This window comes from Melospiza georgiana, chromosome 2, assembly GCF_028018845.1.
Source record: "Melospiza georgiana isolate bMelGeo1 chromosome 2, bMelGeo1.pri, whole genome shotgun sequence".
Taxonomy (NCBI): Eukaryota; Metazoa; Chordata; class Aves; order Passeriformes; family Passerellidae; genus Melospiza; species Melospiza georgiana.
Window position 1 is genome coordinate 88,859,708 of NC_080431.1, and position 10,499 is coordinate 88,870,206.

The following is a 10,499-nucleotide window of genomic DNA, read 5'->3' on the forward strand; positions in this document are numbered from 1 at the left end:
TTGTGTCTGGGGGCCTATGGCTGGGAGTGACCGGCTGGCTCCTGAAAAGCTCCGATAGGCAGGATGCTGACCAGACCCATGGTGGCAGCAGTGCCAAGTTGGGCTGGTTTGATAGTACCAAGTGGCTCCTGCAATCTGCCATCAAAAAGTTGGCAGGCGAGTTTTGTTTTCCAGGGAAAAGAGCCGTTGTTTGTGTTTGGGGGCCTGTGGCTGGGAGTGGCCGGCTGGCTCCTTAGAATCCACGATACGCAGGATGGTTCCCAGACCAGAGGTGGCACCAGTGCCAAGTTGGGCTGTTTTTGTAGTACCAAGTGCGTCCTGCAATTTCCCTTCCAGAAGAGGGGCAGTTCAGTTTTGTTTGCCAGAGAAAAGGGCCGTGGTTTGTGTTTGAGGGCATATGGCTGAGAGTGGCCGGCTGACCCCACAAAATCCACAATAGGCAGGATGGTTCCCAGAGCCAAGGTGGCACCAGTGCCAAGTCGGGCTGGTTTGATAGTACTAAATAGCTCCTGCAATCTGCCATCCAGAAGCTGGGTAGCTTAATTTTGTTTGTCAGGGAAACGGGCAGAGCTTTGTGTCTGGGGTCCTGTGGCTGGGAGTGGCCGGCTGGCTCCTTAGAATCCACGATACGCAGGATGGTTCCCAGACCAGTGGTGGCACCAGTGCCAAGTTGGGCTGGTTTGATAGTACCAAGTGGCTCCTGCAATCTGCCATCAAAAAGTTGGCAGGCGAGTTTTGTTTTCCAGGGAAAAGCGCCGTTGTTTGTGTTTGGGGGCCTGTGGCTGGGAGTGGCCGGCTGGCTAATTAGAATCCACGATACGCAGGATGGTTCCCAGACCAGAGGTGGCACCAGTGCCAAGTCGGGATAGTTTGATGGTGCAAAGTGCCTCCTGCAATCTGCCATCCAGAAGCGGGGTAGCTTACTTTTGTTTGCCAGGGAAACGGGCCGAGGTTATTTTCTGGAGTCCTATGGTTGGGAGTGACTGGCTGGCTCCTGAAAAGCTACAGTAGGCAGGATGATTACCAGACCCATGGTGGCACCAGTGCCAAGTTGGGCTGATTTGATAGTACCAAGTGGCTCCTGCAATCTGCCATAAAAAAGTTGGGAGGCGAGTTTTGTTTTCCAGGGAAAAGCGCCGTTGTTTATGTTTGGGGCCCTGTGGCTGGGAGTGGCCGCCTGTCGTCTTAGAATCCACGTTACGCAGCATGGTTCCCAGATCCAAGATGGCACCAGTGCCAAGTCGGGCTGGTTTGATAGTACCAAGTGGCTCCTGCAATCTGCCATCCAGAAGCGGGGCAGCTTACTTTTGTTTGCCAGGGAAACGGGCCGAGGTTTTTGCCTGGGGCCCTATGGCAGGGAGTGACTGGCTGGCTCCTGAAAAGCTACGATAGGCAGGATGTTTACCAGACCCATGGTGGCACCAGTGCCAAGTTGGGCTAAATTGATAGTACCAAGTGGCTCCTGCAATCTGCCATCCAGAAGCGGGGCAGCTTACTTTTGTTTTCCATGGAAACGGGCCGAGGTTTCTGTCTGGGGGTCTATGGCTGGGAGTGACCTCCTGGCTCCTGAAAAGTTATGCTAGGCATGATGGTGACCAGACCCATGGTGGCACCAGTGCCAAGTTGGGCTGGTTTGATAGTACCAAGTGGCTCCTGCAATCTGCCATCCAGAAGCGGGGCAGCTTACTTTGGTTTGCCAGGGAAACGGGCCGAGGTTTGTTACTGGGGGCCTATGGCTGGGAGTGACCGGCTGGCTCCTGAAAAGCTCCGATAGGCAGGATTGTGACAAGACCCATGGTGGCACCAGCGCCAAGTTGGGCTGGTTTGATAATACTAAGCGGCTCCTGCAATCTGCCATCAAAATGTTGGCAGTCGAGTTTTGTTTGCCAGGGACAAGCGCCGTTGTTTGTGTTTGGGGGCCTGTGGCTGGGAGTGGCCGGCTGGCTCCTTAGAATCCACGATACGCAGGATGGTTCCCAGACCCGAGGTGGCACCAGTGCCAAGTCGGGCTGGTTTGATGGTTCAAAGTGGCTCCTGCAATCTGCCATCCAGAAGCAGGGTAGCTTACTTTTCTTTGCCGGGGAAACGGGCAGAGATTTGTGTTTGGGGCCTATGGCTGGGACTGATCGGCTGGCTCCTGAAAAGCTACGATAGGCAGGATGGTTACCAGACCCATGGAGGCACCAGCGCCAAGTCGGGCTGGTTTGATAGTACCAAGTGGCTCCTGCAATCTGCCATCCAGAAGCGGGGCAGCTTACTTTTGTTTGCCAGGGAATCGGGCCGAGGTTTGTGTCTGGCGGCCTATGGCTGGGAGTGACCGGCTGGCTCCTGAAAAGTTATGCTAGGCATGATGGTGACCAGACCCATGGTGGCACCAGTGCCAAGTTGGGCTGGTTTGATAGTACCAAGTGGCTCCTGCAATCTGCCATCAAAAATTTGGCAGGCGAGTTTTGTTTTCCAGGGAAAAGCGCCGTTGTTTGTGTTTTGGGGCCCGTGGATGGGAGTGGCCGGCTGGCGCCTTAGAATCTACGTTACGCAGCATGGTTCCCAGACCAGAGGTGGCACCAGTGCCAAGTCGGGCTGGTTTGATAGTACCAAGTGGCTCCTGCAATCTGCCATCCAGAAGCGGGGCAGCTTACTTTTGTTTGCCAGGGAAACGGGCCGAGGTTTTTGTCTGGGGGCAAAAGGCTGGGAGTGACCGGCTGGCTCCTGAAAAGCTACGATAGGCAGGATGGTGACCAGACCCATGGTGGCACCAGTGCCAAGTTGGGCTGGTTTGATAGTACCAAGTGGCTCCTGCAATCTGCCATCAAAAAGTTGGCAGGCGAGTTTTGTTTTCCAGGGAAAAGCGCCGTTGTTTGTGTTTGGGGGCCTGTGGTTGGGAGTGCCCGCCTGGCGCCTTAGAATCTACGTTACGCAGCATGGTTCCCAGAGCCAAGGTGGCACCAGTGCCAAGTCGGGCTGGTTTGATAGTACCAAGTGGTTCCTGCAATCTGCCATCCAGAAGCGGGGCAGCTTACTTTGGTTTGCCAGGGAAACGGGCCGAGGTTAGTGTCTGGCGGCCTATGGCTGGGAGTGACCGGCTGGCTCCTGAAAAGCTCCGATAGGCAGGATGGTGACCAGACCCATGGTGGCAGCAGTGCCAAGTTGGGCTGGTTTCATAGTACCAAGTGGCTCCTGCAATCTGCCATCCAAAAGTTGGCAGGCGAGTTTTGTTTTCCAGGGAAAAGCGCCGTTGTTTGTGTTTGGCGGCCTGTGGCTGGTAGTGGCCGCCTGGCGCCTTACAATCTACTTTAGGCAGCATGGTTACCAGACCCATGGAGGCACCAGTGCCAAGTCGGGCTGGTTTGATAGTACCAAGTGGCTCCTGCAATCTGCCATCCAGAAGCGGGGCAGCTTACTTTTGTTTGCCAGGGAAACGGGCCGAGGTTTGTGTCTGGGCGCCTATGGCTGGGAGTGACCGGCTGGCTCCTGAAAAGCTACGATAGGCAGGATGGTGACCAGACCCATGGTGGCAGCAGTGCCAAGTTGGGCTGGTTTGATAGTACCAAGTGGCTCCTGCAATCTGCCATCAAAAATTTGGCAGGCCAGTTTTGTTTTCCAGGGAAAAGCGCCGTTGTTTGTGTTCGTGGGCCTGTGGCTGGGACTGGCCAGCTGGCTCCTTAGAATCCACGATACGCAGGATGGTTCCCAGACCAGAGGTGGCACCAGTGCCAAGTCGGGATAGTTTGATGGTTCAAAGTGGCTCCTGCAATCTGCCATCCAGAAGCGGGGTAGCTTACTTTTGTTTGCCAGGGAATCGGGCAGAGATTTGTGTCTGGGGCCTATGGCTGGGACTGATCGGCTGGCTCCTGAAAAGCTACGATAGGCAGGATGGTTACCAGACCCATGGAGGCACCAGTGCCAAGTTGGGCTGGTTTGATAGTACCAAGTGGTTCCTGCAATCTGCCATGCAGAAGCGGGGCAGCTTACTTTTATTTACCATGGAAATGGGCCGAGCTTTGTGTCTGGGCGCCTATGGCTGGAAGTGACCGGCTGGCTCCTGAAAAGCTACGATAGGCAGGATTGTGACAAGACCCATGGTGGCACCAGTGCCAAGTTGGGCTGGTTTGATAGCACCAAGTGGCTCCTGCAATCTGCCATCAAAAATTTGGCAGGCGAGTTTTGTTTTCCAGGGAAAAGTGCCGTTGTTTGTGTTTGGGGGCCTGTGGCTGGGAGTGGCCGGCTGGCTCCTTAGAATCCACGATACGCAGGATGGTTCCCAGACCAGAGGTGGCACCAGTGCCAAGTTGGGCTGTTTTTGTAGTACCAAGTGCGTCCTGCAATTTGCCTTCCAGAAGAGGGGCAGTTGAGTTTTGTTTGCCAGAGAAAAGGGCCGTGGTTTGTGTTTGAGGGCATATGGCTGAGAGTGGCCGGCTGACCCCACAAAATCCACAATAGGCAGGATAGTTCCCAGAGCCAAGGGGGCACCAGTGCCAAGTCGGGCTGGTTTGATAGTACTAAATAGCTCCTGCAATCTGCCATCCAGAAGCGGGGTAGCTTAATTTTGTTTGTCAGGGAAACGGGCAGAGCTTTGTGTCTGGGGTCCTGTGGCTGGGAGTGGCCGGCTGGCTCCTTAGAATCCACGATACGCAGGATGGTTCCCAGACCAGTGGTGGCACCAGTGCCAAGTTGGGCTGGTTTGATAGTACCAAGTGGCTCCTGCAATCTGCCATCAAAAAGTTGGCAGGCGAGTTTTGTTTTCCAGGGAAAAGCGCCGTTGTTTGTGTTTGTGGGCCTGTGGCTGGGAGTGGCCGGCTGGCTAATTAGAATCCACGATAGGCAGGATGGTTCCCAGACCCGAGGTGGCACCAGTGCCAAGTCGGGATAGTTTGATGGTGCAAAGTGCCTCCTGCAATCTGCCATCCAGAAGCGGGGTAGCTTACTTTTGTTTGCCAGGGAAACGGGCCGAGGTTATTTTCTGGAGGCCTATGGTTGGGAGTGACCGGCTGGCTCCTGAAAAGCTACAGTAGGCAGGATGATTACCAGACCCATGGTGGCACCAGTGCCAAGTTGGGCTGATTTGATAGTACCAAGTGGCTCCTGCAATCTGCCATCAAAAAGTTGGCAGGCCAGTTTTGTTTTCCAGGGAAAAGCGCCGTTGTTTATGTTTGGGGCCCTGTGGCTGGGAGTGGCCGCCTGTCGTCTTAGAATCCACGTTACGCAGCATGGTTCCAGGATCCAAGGTGGCACCAGTGCCAAGTCGGGCTGGTTTGATAGTACCAAGTGGTTCCTGCAATCTGCCATCCAGAAGCGGGGCAGCTTACTTTTGTTTGCCAGGGAAACGGGCCGAGGTATTTGTCTGGGGCCCTATGGCAGGGAGTGACTGGCTGGCTCCTGAAAAGCTACGATAGGCAGGATGTTTACCAGACCCATGGTGGCACCAGTGCCAAGTTGGGCTAAATTGATAGTACCAAGTGGCTCCTGCAATCTGCCATCCAGAAGCGGGGCAGCTTACTTTTGTTTTCCATGGAAACGGGCCGAGGTTTCTGTCTGGGGGTCTATGGCTGGGAGTGACCTCCTGGCTCCTGAAAAGCTATGCTAGGCAGGATGGTGACCAGACCCATGGTGGCACCAGTGCCAAGTTGGGCTGGTTTGATAGTACCAAGTGGCTCCTGCACTCTGCCATCAAAATTTTGGCAGGCGAGTTTTGTTTTCCGGGGAAAAGCGCCATTGTTTGTGTTTGGGGGCCTGTGGCTCGGAGTGGCCGGGTGGCTGCTTAGAATCCACAATATGCAGGATGGTTCCCAGGCCAGAGGTGGCACCAGTGTCAAGTTGGGCTGGTTTGATGGTGCAAAGTGGCTCCTACAATCTGCCATCCAGAAGCGGGGTAGCTTACTTTTGTTTGCCATGGAAACGGGCCGAAATTCTTGTCTGGGGGCCCGTGCCTGGGGCTGGCTGGCTGGCCCCTGAAAAGCTACGATAGGCAGGATGGTGACCAGACCCATGGCGGCACCAGTGCCAAGTTGGGCTGGTTTGATAGTACCAAGTGGCTCCTGCAATCTGCCATCCAGAAGCGGGGCAGCTTACTTTTGTTTGCCAGGGAAACGGGCTGAGGTATTTGTCTGGGGGCCTACGGCTGGGAGTGACCGGCTGGCTCCTGAAATGCTATGATAAGCAGGATGGTGACCAGACCCATAGTGGCACCAGTGCCAAGTTGGGCTGGTTTGATAGTACCAAGTGGCTCCTGCACTCTGCCATCAAAAAGCTAGCAGGCGAGTTTTGTTTTCCAGGGAAAAGTGCCGTTGTTTTTGTTTGGGGGCCTGTGGCTGGGAGGGGCCGGCTGGCTCCTTAGAACCCACGATACGCAGGATGGTTCCCAGACCAGAGGTGGCACCAGTGCCAAGTCGGGCTGGTTTGATGATGCCAAGTTGCTCCTGCAATCTGCCATCCAGAAGCGGGGTAGCTTACTTTTGTGTGCCAGGGAAACGGGCCGAGGTTTGTGGCTGGGGGCCTATGGCTGGGAGTGACTGGCTGGCTCCTGAAAAGCTACGATAGGCAGGATGATTACCAGACCCATGGTGGCACCAGGGCCAAGACGGGCTGGTTTGATAGTACCAAGTGGCTCCTGCAATCTGCCATCAAAAAGTTGGCAGGCCAGTTTTGTTTTCCAGGGAAAAGCACCGTTGTTTGTGTTTGGGGGCCTGTGGCTGGGAGTGGCCAGCTGGCTACTTAGAATCCGCGATACGCAGGATGGTTCCCAGACCCAAGTTGGCACCAGTGCCAAGTCGGACTGGTTTGATACTACCAAGTGGCTCCTGCAATCTGCCATCCAGAAGCGGGGCAGCTGAATTTTGTTTGCCAGAGAAAAAGGCTGTTGTTTGTGTTTGGGGGCCTGTAGCTTGCAGTTGCGGGCTGGCTCCTGAAAATCCATGATACGCAGCATGCTTCCCAGACCCAAGGTGGCACCAGTGCCAAGTAGGGCTGGTTTGATAGTACCAAGTGGCTCCTGCAATCTGCCATCCAGAAGAGGGGCAGTTGAGTTTTGTTTGCCAGAGAAAAGGGCCGTGGTTTGTGTTTGGGTCCTATGGCTGAGAGTGGCCGGCTGGCCCCTGAAAATCCACGATAGGTAGGATGTTTCCTAGATCCAAGGTGGCAGCAGTGCCATGTTGTGCTGGTGTGATAGTCCCAAATGGCTCCTGCAATCTGCCATCCACAAGTGGGGCAGCTGAATTTTGTTTGCCAGAGAAAAAGGCTGTGGTTTTTGTTTGGGGGCCTGTGGCTTGCAGTGGCCGGCTGGCTCCTGAAAATCCATGATACGCAGCATGGTTCCCAGACCCAAGGTGGCACCAGTGCCAAGTGGGGCTGGTTTGACAGTGTCAAGTGCCTCCTGCAATCTCCCATCCAGAAGCGGTGCAGCTGAGTTTTGTTTGCCAGAGGAAAGGACCGTGGGTTGTGTTTGGGGGCATATGGCTGGGTGTGGCCAGCTGTCTCAATAAAAAGATCGATACGCAGGATGGTTCCCAGACCCAAGGTGGCACCAGCGCCAAGTCAGGCTGTTTTTATAGTACCAAGTGCGTCCTGCAATTTGCCATCCAGAAGAGGGGCAGTTGAGTTTTGTTTGCCAGGGAAAAGCACCGTTGTTTGTGTTTGGGGGCTTGTGGCTGGGAGTGGCCGGCTGGCGCCTTAGAATCTACGTTACGCAGCATGGTTCCCAGACCCAAGGTGGCACCAGTGCCAAGTCGGGCTGGTTTGATAGTCCCAAGTGTCTCCTGCAATCTGCCAACCTGAAGCGGGGCAGCTTACTTTTGTTTGCCAGGGAAACGGGCCGAGGTTTGTGACTGGGGGCCTATGGCTGGGAGTGACCGGCTGGCACCTGGAAAGCTACAATAGGCAGGATGGTTACCAGACCCATGGTGGCAGCAGTGCCACGTTGGGCTGGTTTGATAGTACCAAGTGGCTCCTGCAATCTGCCATCAAAAAGTTGGCAGGCGAGTTTTGTTTTCCAGGGAAAAGTGCCGTTGATTTTGTTTGGCGGCCTGTGGCTGGGAGTGGCCGGCTGGCTCCTTAGAACCCAAGATACGCAGGATGGTTCCCAGACCCATGGTGGCACCAGTGCCAAGTCGGCCTGCGGTTTTAGTATCAAGTTCATCCTGCAATTTGCCCTCCAGAAGAGGGGCAGTTGAGTTTTGTTTGCCAGAGAAACGGGCCGAGGTTTCTGTTTGGGGGCATATGGCTGAGAGTGGCCGGCTGGCCCCTGAAAATCCACGATAGGCAGGATGGTTCCCAGATCAGAGGTGGCACCAGTGCCAAGTTGGGCTGGTTTGATAGTCCCAAGTGTCTCCTGCAATCTGCCATCCAGAAGCGGGGCAGCTTACTTTTGTTTGCCAGAGAAATGGGCCTAGGTTTTTGTTTGGGGGCCTGTGGCTAGGAGTGGCCGGCTGGCTCCTAAGAATCCACGATACGCAGGATGTTTCCCACACCCAAGGTGGCACCAGTGCCAAGTCGGGCTGGTTTGATAGTACCAAGTGGCTCCTGCAAACTCCATCAAAATGTTGGCAGGCGTGTTTTGTTTTCCAGGGAACAGCGCCGTTGATTTTGTTTGGGGGCCTGTGGCTGGGAGTGGCCAGCTGGCTCCTTAGAATCCACGATACGCAGCATGGTTCCCAGACCCAAGGTGGCACCAGAGCCAAGACGGGCTGGTTTGATAACACCAAGTGGCTCCTGCAATCTGCCATCCAGAAGTGAGGCAGCTAAGTTTTGTTTGCCAGAAAAAAGGGCCGTGGTTTTTGTTTGGGGGCCTCTGGCTGGGAGTAGCCGGCTGGCTCCTTAAAATCCACAATAGGCAGGATGGTTCCCAGAGCCAAGGTGGCAACAGTGCCAAGTCGGGCTGGTTTGATAGTACTAAATAGCTCCTGCAATCTGCCATCCAGAAGCGGGGTAGCTTAATTTTGTTTGTCAGGGCAACGGGCAGAGCTTTGTGTCTGGGGTCCTGTGGCTGGGAGTGGCCGGCTGGCTCCTTAGAATCCACGATACGCAGGATGGTTCCCAGACCCGAGGTGGCACCAGTGCCAAGTAGGGCTGGTTTGATGGTTCAAAGTGGCTCCTGCAATCTGCCATCCAGAAGCGGGGTAGCTTACTTTTGTTTGCCGGGGAAACGGGCAGAGATTTGTGTTTGGGGCCTATGGCTGGGACTGATCGGCTGGCTCCTGAAAAGCTACGATAGGCAGGATGGTTACCAGACCCATGGAGGCACCAGCGCCAAGTCGGGCTGGTTTGATAGTACCAAGTGGCTCCCGCAATCTGCCATCCAGAAGCGGGGCAGCTTACTTTTGTTTGCCAGTGAAACGGGCCGAGGTTTTTGTCTGGGGGCAAAAGGCTGGGAGTGACCGGCTGGCTCCTGAAAAGCTCCGATAGGCAGGATGGTCACCAGACCCATGGTGGCACCATTGCCAATTTGGGCTGGTTTGATAGTACCAAGTGGCTCCTGCAATCTGCCATCAAAAAGTTGGCAGGCGAGTTTTGTTTTCCAGGGAAAAGCGCCGTTGTTTGTGTTTGGGGGCCTGTGGTTGGGAGTGGCCGCCTGGCGCCTTAGAATGTACGTTACGCAGCATGGTTCCCAGAGCCAAGGTGGCACCAGTGCCAAGTCGGGCTGGTTTGATAGTACCAAGTGGTTCCTGCAATCTGCCATCCAGAAGCGGGGCAGCTTACTTTTGTTTGCCAGGGAAACGGGCCGAGGTTTGTGTCTGGCGGCCTATGGCTGGGAGTGACCGGCTGGCTCCTGAAAAGCTCCGATAGGCAGGATGCTGACCAGACCCATGGTGGCAGCAGTGCCAAGTTGGGCTGGTTTCATAGTACCAAGTGGCTCCTGCAATCTGCCATCCAAAAGTTGGCAGGGGAGTTTTGTTTTCCAGGGAAAAGCGCCGTTATTTGTGTTTGGGGTCCTGTGGCTGGGAGTGGCCGCCTGTCGTCTTAGAATCCACGTTACGCAGCATGGTTCCAGGATCCAAGGTGGCACCAGTGCCAAGTCGGGCTGGTTTGATAGTACCAAGTGGCTCCTGCAATCTGCCATCCAGAGTCGGGGCAGCTTACTTTTGTTTGCCAGGGAATCGGGCAGAGCTTTGTGTCTGGGGCCTATGGCTGGGACTGACCGGCTGGCTCCTGAAAAGCTACGATAGGCAGGATGGTTACCAGACCCATGGAGGCACCAGTGCCAAGTTGGGCTGGTTTGATAGTACCAAGTGGTTCCTGCAATCTGCCATGCAGAAGCGGGGCAGCTTACTTTTATTTACCATGGAAATGGGCCGAGCTTTGTGTCTGGGCGCCTATGGCTGGAAGTGACCGGCTGGCTCCTGAAAAGCTATGATAGGCAGGATGGTGACAAGACCCATGGTGGCAGCAGTGCCAAGTTGGGCTGGTTTGATAGCACCAAGTGGCTCCTGCAATCTGCCATCAAAAAGTTGGCAGGCGAGTTTTGTTTTCCAGGGAAAAGCGCCGTTGTTTGTGTTTGGGGGCCTGTG